Genomic DNA, 12295 nt, shown 5'->3' on the forward strand with positions numbered 1-12295 from the left:
AACTGCCCCCCCCCCAAATTCTATGAGGTTCACCCATCACTAGGCCACATACAGTTCTTGTATCTGATCCTTGTCTTGAATGGTCTATCAAACTGACACCCACCAAACTTGTCATTGTTTATTGTTACTTGCCACTCCGGCTTGTTTAATTTGTATTGATTTTGGGCTTGATCCTGTAACCCTTACTCATATGAGTAGTCTTCCTTTTACCTAGATGTAATCCCAGTAGTTCCGCTGCTCTGACTGAGTAAAGTTGCAGGCTCGGACCTGAGACTGCTAGAATATGCCAGAGATCCCTTCTGTGCAATGACAGTTTTCCCCAGAATGTCCTCTTGCAAAAGCAAAACACAAAGACGTGTCATTTTAACTTGCTGCTTAAATTACTTTTTAAAAATTTCATTGAGACGGTTTTAAAAGGGCGTAAAAATGTAATCAAGAATTGTCAACCTGCTCTAAATCATTCAAACTTCTGCTTAGAAAGGGGAGGGGAGGGGGAAGGGAAAGGATCTGCTAATGTTTCTGGTTTGTCTTGTCTCGCTGTGGAAATTATACTTTCAAATATGATGTGCAAGGACCGTGTGCATAATTGATTGATTGGCGAATCGGAGAATGAGCTACCTGTGCTTCACTAGTTAGGTTCTTGGAGTGTTACACAGCCAGAGAGAAGGTTTCAGGATGGAACCCAGGGCTGACAGACACAGGGTGATCTTGGAACACCCCTGACTCTGAGGGGAGATCTCTGAGAGCAAAGAGAAATGACCACTCTTTTCAGTTCCTCCCAGAGAAGCAGTTGATGGGGAGCCATCTCCTTCTGTAAAACAGTTTTTTATTTTGAAGGAGAAGCTTCTGTTTGTTTTTCTTTTTTACTTTAGCAAACTGCGCTCACCTTAAACCGCACAGATCACACAACAGCCAAGCAAAAAAAAAAAACCATTGTCTGGGACAAAGGCTTTCCAGCACATAGCTCGAAAGCCTGACCTAAGTCAGTTCTGGGGTCACTAGAGTGGTGTCAGATACCTCTCCAGAAGGGGAAGCGATGTGGAGACAGCTGGATCAGTTGCTAAGCTTAGGAAAGCAGGAAACAGCCAGCTACAGCTGGAAAAGTGGACTGGCTTAGGAATGCATGGGCAGCTTTGTTATCTGGGGTTTGATTCTTTTAGAAAGATTTGCTACAAATCCACATGTGCGCTGCACTCCGCTCTTTCGTCTCCTTCTCTGAGCCTAGGGGCAATGGTTGGCCAATGTTGGAGCATCTGCCTTCCTTTTCCCCACTAACCAATTACCACACAAGCCCAGCTCACTCTGTTTCCTTATAGACTTATTACAAAAGAAGCCCCACTGCATGCATCATTTAAAAGGAAACTGCACAAAACACTGATAAAGATCCTATATGGAACAATCCCCCTAGCTTGGTCAGGTGTGGAGGTGGAACATATGATGTAATACGGTGGGTTTGTCCCATCTCCATTTGCTAGGACTGTAGAGATGAATCACAAGGAGTGGTCCCATAATTCTCTGTCCCAGCTAATCTATGCATTTAGGAGGGCATTTTCAAAGGTGTCTAACAGAGTTAGGCACCCAGCTCTCGCTGAATTTCAGTGGGAGATTCACCCTTGTTGGACAGCACTGTCAAAGTTGTCCAGCCCAATCTGCCCCAATTCCCTCGCTCCATACCGTTAACCCCTGGGAAGGTTTGTCTCTTGTGGCCTGTGTTATAGACAGTCACGGGAAGCAGAGAGTGTTGGCTTGAGCACCTGATAGGCAGTGAGCCAAATTCAGCCCTGGTGCAAGTGGGTGCAATCCTGCTAACTGCAAAGGAGTTAAATTTGCCGACACTAGGAGTGAATTTAGCTTGATATCTCTTTCCCTTCGGGACTGATCACATCCTGCCTTTCGTTCTACTTTGATAGATTTATTTCTTGCTCTGGAAAGTAAGAGGCAGGGCTAGGTTATAATGAATATAAAAGGGTTTATATAGTAAGTCTGCTGGACAGAGATAGACCCTGTTTTTCCACATGGCTTTCTATGCTGCTAGAATGACTGCACCCAGCCTGTGCTGCTTTGTGAAAACATGCAGAATCTCCCTGCATCTTCGCCAGGAGTTAGCAGTCATAGAAGGGACTACATATTTTTCTGACTGCCCTTGCTTCTGTGATTGAAGTGTGGCTAGCCCCTTATAATTGTTTGTAATGTCTCTTTGGGGATTTAATATATAATATTACACTGAGTGTTTTCCTTTCCTCCAACTGCCAAGGATCCTATTTCTTGGCAGCAATGGAAAATTAATTTCCACTTCAGAAATTGCTTTGAAACAGACAATACAGTACAATATGATTTTTGGTAGAGCACTTTTCCTACAAACTGCGTCCCAAAGCACTTTAGTGAGTTAAATAACACAAGACAATGGATAGTATAATTTATCACTCCCCTCCTTCCCACAATTCTTTCAAAAGTTAGAAATAGCCCAGGGAGTTGATTCTTCTGACCCATCATTTAGGGTCATTATCATTGCATCTTCTGCAAAGCTTGTAAAAAGAAAAGGGCATTATCCTGTCTTAGCACCACTTAGAGAGATATAAACCACTAGGGGGTTAATAACATAGAGGAGGATCTTGCCTAGCGCAGACTTGACGTTTTCGAGGTTACGGACAGAATAGTTAAATGACTCAGTTATATTCTCATCTCCATAAAAAGGGATTTTCATGCATTACTCCCGGCTCTCTGAGATCTCAATGTACCTCAGTCTCCATTTTAAGATGTCCTTGATAAAGTTTCCAAGGACAGCATGTTTCGATCTAAATGCAACAGAAATCCATTATACATATATAACCACATCTAATTAAGGGTAACGGTTGTTGTCCCTTCAAGTTGATGAATATATTTTATGTATTGAGTTGGCAGATCCAGCAAATGAGATCTCACAGGTAGCATCACTGTTGTCTCATGGTTAGAGTAGAGGAGCAGATATGCTGGGTTCCATTCTCTGACGCTGACTTACTTTGAAAACTTGGCCATGTCACTTAACCTCTCTGCCTCAGTTTCTCCATCTGTTCAAATGGCAGCAATTCTACTTGCTTAACTCACAGGCATGCTGGGATGTGTAACTGATGACTTATCATGCCCTTTAAGATCCTCTAACAATATCTGGGTGGGAAGCACTGTTATTAACATTTCAGTCCATAGCTGTTGCAAATTAAATTAAAGGAGTAAGAAAAACAGAGAGAAAGATATTGAAGAATTTGCAACTGTGCATATAGCACAAAAGTGAGAATTAAGGTGCAAATCTATGGGTAGGGGGAGACATAGAGGTGTCCTGTGAGGGGAAAATCCCAACAGTGCAATTTTTTCCATGATTCTAAAAATTTAATGTAAAAGAATATCCCAAAATTGGAGCCAGAATGGTATCAGACATGTAGAAAAGGAGCGATCTCTTAATATGTGTATTCAAAGTGGGGGGGTAATTAAAAGAGCAAATAAAATGTTTGGTGAAGAGCGGGGGAATTATTATAGTCTGGATGGCTGAGGTTGCACCGCGCTCTGGCAGCCCGCAATCGAAGCGATAAGTTCCAGTCACTGCATTGCAAAACACATTACAGCACTTGAAAAAAACCCCAAACCCCATAACAACAGAGGAAGGCACCGGCATTGTTGCCTCCAGCTTTAAAGGAATGAGTTATGAGGACAAGTTAAAAAACCTTAACCTTAGAAAAAAGTCAACTAAGGGGATCTAATTAAAGAGCTCAAACTCTATAATGGTTGAGCTAATGTCAGCATTATTCATAACTCCATGCAGAAAATTTGACAAAAGAGCACAAATGGAATTTAAATTAAAATAAAGACACAAGGGAGCATCTTCTCTGTTTGAAAGTAATAAATGTTTGGAACGAACTACCTGGCAAGGTTTTGGAGGTGATGACACCAAGGGCATACTCAAGAAGCACCTAGATTTTGCTCTGTGGAAACAAGGTATTAATATGGATGATCTCAGATGAGCCAAATGCTAATTCTCATCCTGGCCAATGCTGAGAATGCCAACAGCTGCTCGAGCTCTAATGAGCACCTGCATGGCAATGGCAAAGACAAACTGCTTCCCATTTTAGGATGGTGACATGAACCATCCAAGGGACAAAGAACTGTTTTCCTTGGATTGGCACTTGATGACTAATTTATTGTGATCTTTATGCAACCCTCTGTGCCAGCGGTTCTCAAACTGTGGGTCAGGACCCCAAAGTGGGTCGTAACCCCCTTTTAATGGGGTCACCAGGGCTGGCTTAGACTTGCTGGGGCCCAGAACCTGAGCCCCACTGTCCAGGGCCAAAGCTGAAGCCCCGGGCCAAAGCCAAAGTCCTAGGGTGTCAGCCCTGGGTGGCAGGGCTCAGGTTAAAGGCTCCCTGCCTGAGGCTGAAGCCCTTGGGCTTTGGCCCCCCCCCCCCCCCCCCCAGGGCTTGGGCGGCCTCAGGCTTTGGTCCTCCCTCCTGGGGTCGTGTAGTATTTTTTTTTGTCAGAAGGGGGTTGTGGGGCAATGAAGTTTGAGAACCCCTGCTCTATGCATTTGCCCCCCTCATTGGGAGAGGTTTTCCACACCATTTTCCAAACTCCTGCACATGGTCCTGAAATATTTAGTGCTAGAGCAAAGAATTAGTTTCTTCCATTTGCTGAATAGCTGAAAATAAACAATTCACTGTTATTTATTGATAAAACAACAGGGGGGATGGCTTTGAGTGAGGTTTGCTGAAAGGCATTTTAAACTAATCAGTTTTTACCTTCTGTTCACCCTCACTGCGATCTGATCTTGCACATCAGAGTTCATCATCAGTCCCAAATGAAGCTTTGCCCGGATTGGCATTTGGTCTGTCTCTTAAAATGAACACTTCTCTCATTCTTCACTGGTTTCTGGCTGTCTCTGAACTGATGGATCCTGTTCTATTTTTGAACATCCAGCCATTATTTTTTTCCATAGGAGGACAGTGCTAAAGTTTTAGGAGGCTCGCAGAAGGAATTTAATTTAATATCATGTCAGAATAGTAGTTGTTTTGACAACCTTTTGACGAAACAGTGTAACTCCAGTAATTCTGTGGGAAATCACACGAAGCTTCATCCTCATCCAAACAAAGTAGTGAAAATTCACAATTGTTAACCAATAATCTAGGAGCCATTGCTAGCCCCTCATTAAAGGAACCCATGGCCCACAAACAAGATACCCCAGTGTTTTCACTGCCCTGGATTCCCTAAATAGTCGTCTTACCAATTTTTAAATCAAGACTGGATTTTTTTTTTTTTAAAGATCTGTTTCAGGAATTATTTTGGGGGAAGTTCTAGGGCTTGTGGTATACAGGAGGTCAGACTAGATGAACACTATGGTCCCTTCTGGCCTTGGAATCTATGAAATAATTACAGTAGCGATACAATACTACACAGATAATGTGCATCATGAGTACAAGCTTTCAAACTGGATCCATGACTTTTGGTTGCCTCCTTTTTTTGCAATTGCAGATGCTTTAAAGGGAGCTGATTTTCAGAATGTGCATGCTCTGTGGCCCCTTTATGTGTCTCATGCTGGGCACCCAGTCACTGAGGCATCTGCCTGACTGTTGAGAACTCAGAGTCTGCCTGGGTCTAATGGTTTGGCAGCTTAGGCCTGGTCTACACTGGGGGGGGGGGGGGATCGACCTAAGATACGCAACTTCAGCTATGAGAATAGCGTAGCTGAAGTCGACGTATCTTAGTTCGACTTACCTCACATCCTCACGGCACGGGATCGATTGCCGTGGCTCCCCCGTCGACTTTGCTTCCGCCTCTCGCCGAGCTGGAGTTCAGCAGTCGATGGGAGAGCCATCAGGGTTCGATTTATCGCGTCTACACTACACGTGATAAATTGATCCCCAATAGATCGATCGCTACCCGACGATCTGGCGGGTAGTGTAGACGTACCCTTAGTAAAAGGAGAATTGTGCATGTGAACGAAAATTCAAGTAATCATATCTGTGAGGAAAGCAGAAGATACAAGTAACCACAAAGCCAGAAGAGTCTGGGCTGAACTTGCACAAAACCTGAACTGACGGGGAGGAGAGCAAATAGGAAAATTAGAGGTTAATAAATATGTATAAGGAAAGATAATATAAAGTTATATGGAGTCAGCATAACAAAGGATCTCGCAAGCTGTGAATTGACCGGTCTTGGAGGCAAGTATGGTGGCATTATCCCAATGGGCTTCCCACTTGTAAATGACTTAATTAAGATTTGTTTGTCTTCTCTGCTGAGTGGTGAATTTCTGTCCAACAATGATGATTCACTTTTGAAACTCTTGGCTCATCTCTTTGTCAGTTCCAATAGAACTGCCTCTAAAAGTCACATTTTGCTGATGCACTGAGGTCTACTAATTGGGAAGAAGTGTTGTCTAATAATTAGAGCAAGGGGCCATGAAACAGATCTCCTGGATTCAGTCCCTGAATCTGCCACTGATTTATTATGTAACTTTGAATAAGCCACTGATTCAGGGCCTGCACCAAAGCCCACTGAAATTAATCAATGTCTTTTCATTGACTTCAATGGGCTTTGAATCAGCTTTTTAATGTCTCTGGATTTGATGGTGATCTCTCACACAGTTTCATACCACTGTAACATCATTGACTGCACTGGAGTTACTCTTGATTTACCCCAGGGTAAATGAGATAAAAATCAAGAGTTCAGTGCCTTGCAGAGGCATTTGTGATAACTGATGTTTGGGATCATCGTATACAAGTTCGGATGAAAGGGGAAAGTTTAATCATTACCACTGGACGTTGTACTTTCAGTGGATACTTCTTGTGAGAATTTTGGCATTAAAGATGGCCCCGAGGTGAACATGCAGGTACTCTACCTGGGGGTAGATGCTCAGCAGGTGTTCATTGTCATAGCACCACTGAAATCAATGGTGTAAATTGCTCTAGTGCTAGCCAAGGAGCTATTTCTTGATGCCTCTCTGAGTCTCCAGATCCCACCGTGTTCAGATGCCCCCACAATTCTGCCCAATGTGAATGGGGTGAATGGGAAGCTATATAACTTCATCACATCACTTTGCGATTGTGTTCTCCTACCATGTCCTACAGCTCTATTTTCTTTAGAAAAAGTCCCCCCCCAGCCCTGGACTTTAAGTTAAATTGTACCTTTGTCAGTTGGCCGCATCAGTTGTGCAATACCACTGCTTTCGTAAATTTGGTCCTGAATGAAATCCTTTGGAGCAATCACCAGAGTTGGGGAGAGCCAGTGAGGGTAAGAATCAGCTATTAAAAAAATCAACCTTTAAAAATAATTAATTCCCTGAATGCCACATTCATTGGGCTACTAAAGAACTCTGCCTCTTTTGCACTAATAAAGGCCTCTTTAACAATGAAGACTTGCTAAACGAAGCTGCTAATGTATTGACATTGACCTCAGCCAAAAGTACGGAGCTCTTTAATTAAATGATAATCTCACAGAATGAAAAGAACACCTTATCCACAAAGGATGCTGACTGTGATTATTATTATTATTATTATTATTTTATTTTATTTTATTATCACCTTTTATTTCATTCATGAGAGAGATTTTCAAAGCCTCTAGAGTCACTTATGGGCCTTTCACACTGAGTAATTATCCTAATTACTCTTCAGGGACTGCAGAGCACCATTTAAACTGTGTGTGTTTGTGTGTGTGTGTGGGGGGGAATACCGTATATACTCGTTCATTAGCCCGTTAGTTTATAAGCCGACTCCCCAAGATGGTTAGGTAAAAATAGCGAAAACTGTATGACCCTTTCATAAGCCTACCCTATATTTCAGGGGCTGGCAAACTTTGGCTCCTGGCCCATTAGGGTAAGCTGCTAGCAGGCCTGGACATTTTGTTTACCTGGAGCGTTCACAGGCACGGAGTCCCTCAGCTCCCTCTTCCCGCAGCTCCCATTGGCTGGGAACGGTGAACCGCGGCCACAGGGAGCTGAGGGGCTCCATGCCCGCAGACGCTCCAGGTAAACAGAACAACAATGTATTAGATATTCAATTCAATTCAATGATTCCATAGAGTTTAAAATCATCAAATTTTGATGTAGAACCATTTATAAGCCAACCCCCGCTCTTTGATGCGTCACTTTTTTATCAGAAATATTCGGCTAATGAACAAGTATATACGGCATATTTGTCCTCGCTGGCTCATGAGTCCCTACCTCCACCCCCTCCACAAAAGATTGTATCCACAAAAACAACAAGGAGTCCGGTGGCACCTTAAAGACTAACAGATTTATTTGGGCATAAGCTTTCGTGGGTAAAAAACCTCACTTCTGAAGTGAATGCCCAAATAAATCTGTTAGTCTTTAAGGTGCCACTAGACTCCTCATAAATAGTGATATGTGTGTCCCTTTAGCCCCAGTGTAACACAGGTCCCTGGTTAATTCAGAGTGTGATACCAACTTGTTCTGTGATTTTATCACATAAACTAAACAGGGTTGAGCTAGCTCAATATTTGGATGGGAACTTGACTGCTACCATGATGAGTGCCTTAGGATAGGTCTACACAGCAATAAAACCCCTGCAGCATTGAGTCTCAGAGCCCAGGCTCTGCTGACTCGGGATCACAGGGCTCAGGCTGCAGGGCTAAAAATTGACGTGTAGACGTTCAGACTTGGGCTGTGACCTCCTCAAGAGGGGAGAGTCTCAGAGCCTGAACGTCCACACTGCAATTTTTAGCCTCGCAGCCCGAGCCCCATTAGACTCGGTGCCACTCTGAGACTCGGTGCCATGGGTTTTTCATTGCAGTGTAGACATACCCTTAGAATTACCGTAGGTAGGCTACATAGAAGAACAGCTGGGCAGCAGGTGTTCAGATACAACTGAGTGCTGGAGGAAGTGATGGTGGTTATTCAGTAGGGGACAGGCCATATTACATTTCCAATAAAAGCAAGAAGGCACCCTCTGGACCTGCCTGCCCTGAGCCCTGTGTAGATCTCTGCTCACAGAACTCTCCAGGCCCCCAGGAAAGAACATAGACAGCTATAAATTGTGGTCTAGAGCAGCAGTTCCCAAACTTGTTCTGCCGCTTCTGCAGGGAAAGCCCCTGGCAGGCCGGGCTGGTTTGTTTACCTGCCGTGTCCGCAGGTCCGGCCAGTCACGCCTCCCATTGGCCGCGGTTCGCTGCTCCAGGCCAATGGGAGCTGCTGTAAGCAGCGGCCAGTATGTCCCTCAGCCCGCGCCGCTTCCAGCAGCTCCCATTGGCCTGGAGCAGCGAACCGCGGCCACTGGGAGCCGTGATCGGCCGGACCTGCGGACGCAGCAGGTAAACAAACCGGCCCGACCCGCCAGGGGCTTTCCCTACACAAGCGGCGGAACAAGTTTGGGAACCGCTGCTCTAGTGGATTGAATTTGGAAATTAAGAGAGCCAAGAAGTCAGTTGAGTTCTATCTCTGGCTTTTCCACAGACTTGCTGTGTGATTTTTAAGCAATCACTAAGGTCCAGATCCTCAGAGATTTCAAGGGTTTGGGTATTAACCCCTTTGGCCTTCAGTTTCCCCATCTATTACATGGGATTAAGTGACACCTTGGAAGAAAAGTGCCATATACAGACAGAGCATTATTTAAATTAACATATGGGAAGAGTGAACTAGCCTGTGTGTCAGCTTACACATTTTATTTCTGGGTGGTGCCCTACAAAAATACCATGTCCAACAGGCAATTTATCTCCAGGAGTCACAAATTACTTCTCATAGAATGGATTATAAATCTCAAGTAAAGCTAGTCAATTCTACGAATGATGTATTTCTATCATTACTGACCCTCTTATTGATGTTCTCTGATTCATATCTATCTTTTTCCTTGAGCAGAGGCAGTGTCATAGTGCATCAATATATTAATCTCAACAGCTAGGCTAACATTCCCCATTGTCTTTCCTTTTTGCATGCAGATACTTGAATCTAAACTTTTTTGTCAATATTAGTTTACCTAGGTATTTAATAACATGATTCAGTGACCTTAAAGATATTTAGCAGGACAGGTTCAACATTTTTGAATGACACATTTTCCCATAGGAACATGAGCTTTCATTCAAAACTGAAATCTTCCTCCAGAAAACATCAATTTCAGTGGAATTTTCCACCAGGAAAATCAAAGCAAAACATTTCAGTTCAGGAACATCAAGATGCTTTGTTTAGACTGAAAATGCCAAAACAGAGTGGTTTGATATTTCCAAATCAGTTTTTTTTAGAAGCGTCTCATTCCATGAAAAGTTTTGTTCTTTCAAGTTTTCATCCTTACTCAGGATGAAAACAAATGCCAAAAGAGTGCAACTTCCTACAGCACAGAAATTTTGTTTTTTCAATCAGCTGCAATATTTACACAGCAATTTGTGACCAAACCAATCAGCTGCAGCTGGAGGAACAGCTTTTCCAGGCATGATCAGTGTGTGCAGGTCAGGCCAATCCGTGCTTTTTTTTTTTTTTTTGCATATGTCCATGTCCAGTGACAATTTCAGAGGCACATAGTAAGTGCAAACCATAGGACAATTGATCCTGATGATGCATGTAGAGGACAGAGGTAACTTTACAGACACAAAGTGTTCATTACATTGTGAGTGCACAAAAACAAAAAAAATACACACCTCTAAGTGGTTTGTATGTGTCACTTTAGCAACCTGGTTGGCTCTTTGGCCCTGAACAATCTGAAGCTCACTGTAAATTACATCAAAGGAGGCATTGAAACAATAGAAAGAGCCCGAACTCTGCCAAGCAGCACCATAGCTAAAGAAGGAAAAAGCCCAGATTTTAGTTCCAGGGTGTTCAGCCACTGCATGGCTTCTGCGTCATGGAAGAGGACCCTGAGCCCTCCCTGGTGACAGGCAGTAAAGTCCTGTAAGTTACTAATTCAGTTCTTACTGTTTTGATGTTTGAATAGAAAAATGTCTAGAAACAAATATATGAAGCATGCTACGCTGGAGAGAGACAAATCTCTCCTATACCCTCAGGGACTGAATGCAACTTACAACTGCTGAGTGAATAATTAGTTGTAATTAGCACTAGAAATTGATGCCTTTGGAGATAGTCTGCCAAGTTTTTAAGCACTTTAATACTAATGGATTTTTTTTTCTCAGGAATAAATCTTTATAGAGGAAGCAAGCGCAAATTGATTTTTAAAGAGCCTGTCCAATGCTGAATTTATCTTTCAAAAACATTAGGTTTAAAAACAATTACATTTACCTTTACTGTGTTTTAATGTTTTTTCAATAGGCTCATTTTTCTTTAAATATTTTTTTCTGTCACTTTTTGTCCATTTTCTTGGAAAACGAGCATATGGAATGCATATACATCTATAGAAGGTATTAGGATAAAATATGACACATACTACAGCCATTTAGTTTCTAAATCATTTTTCATTTATGAAAAAGTAGCATACTTTAGCAATAATGGAAGTATACTGACACTTTGAAGTATATGAGTAAAGTTCACTTCCTTTTTATAAAAGAGTTTTGAGTAGGGAAAAGGCAAAGGTGTAAATGTTAAGACAATTGTCTATGCAATTTCATACTTACTCTGTATTTGTATCTTTCAGATCCATGCAAACGTAGAGGCAAGGCAACGGGAGTTTAAACAATGACTTGGGGAAAGACCTCAGAGTTTAGTCCTATTCAATTGCATGTGCAATTGCAGCAATTGTGCAGGCAAATGACCAGTTGTACCAAGTATTAGACAAACTTTGCCACAGCTGGTGAACTGGTACATTTGCAGGACAAAGAGTGACTTAGGTTCTGATCTTGCAATTGGCTTTGCATAGAGATGGTGGTATGCCGACACTGAGTCAAGTGCAGGGTTTGGGTTTGAGTGCTAGACTGGAAGTTCAGAGGGAAATACAAAAGGCTGATTTTTCAGGAGTGCTGAGCACTCTCAAATCACAACTGAAGTGATTGGGGGAAGGAGGTGTTCGAGGCTTCAAAAGGTGAAGATACTGTCTTTTGATTTAAAATAAATTGTTTATTTTTTTGTATTGTGGTAGTAGCTAGATGCACCACTCAGGAACCAGGGCCCCATTATGCAAAGCATTGTACAAAAATAACAAAAATATGGTCCCCGCCCCAAAGAGTTTACAATCCAAGTAGGTTGATGGGTGATGTGGCTACCTCTAGCATAGATACCATAGCAAGAGATACTGTACGGTAGCTATAGATACCATAGCAAGAGATACTGTACGGTAGCTAGAAGTCAGTGCACTAAATCAGTGCAGCAGCTACTTTGTTGTTACTACCAGCAATAAAATGAAGATAAAATAATAGCCATTACTGGAAAATCAGAGCTAAAAAA

This window comes from Emys orbicularis, chromosome 14 (genome assembly GCF_028017835.1).
Source record: "Emys orbicularis isolate rEmyOrb1 chromosome 14, rEmyOrb1.hap1, whole genome shotgun sequence".
NCBI classification, from domain to species: Eukaryota; Metazoa; Chordata; order Testudines; family Emydidae; genus Emys; species Emys orbicularis.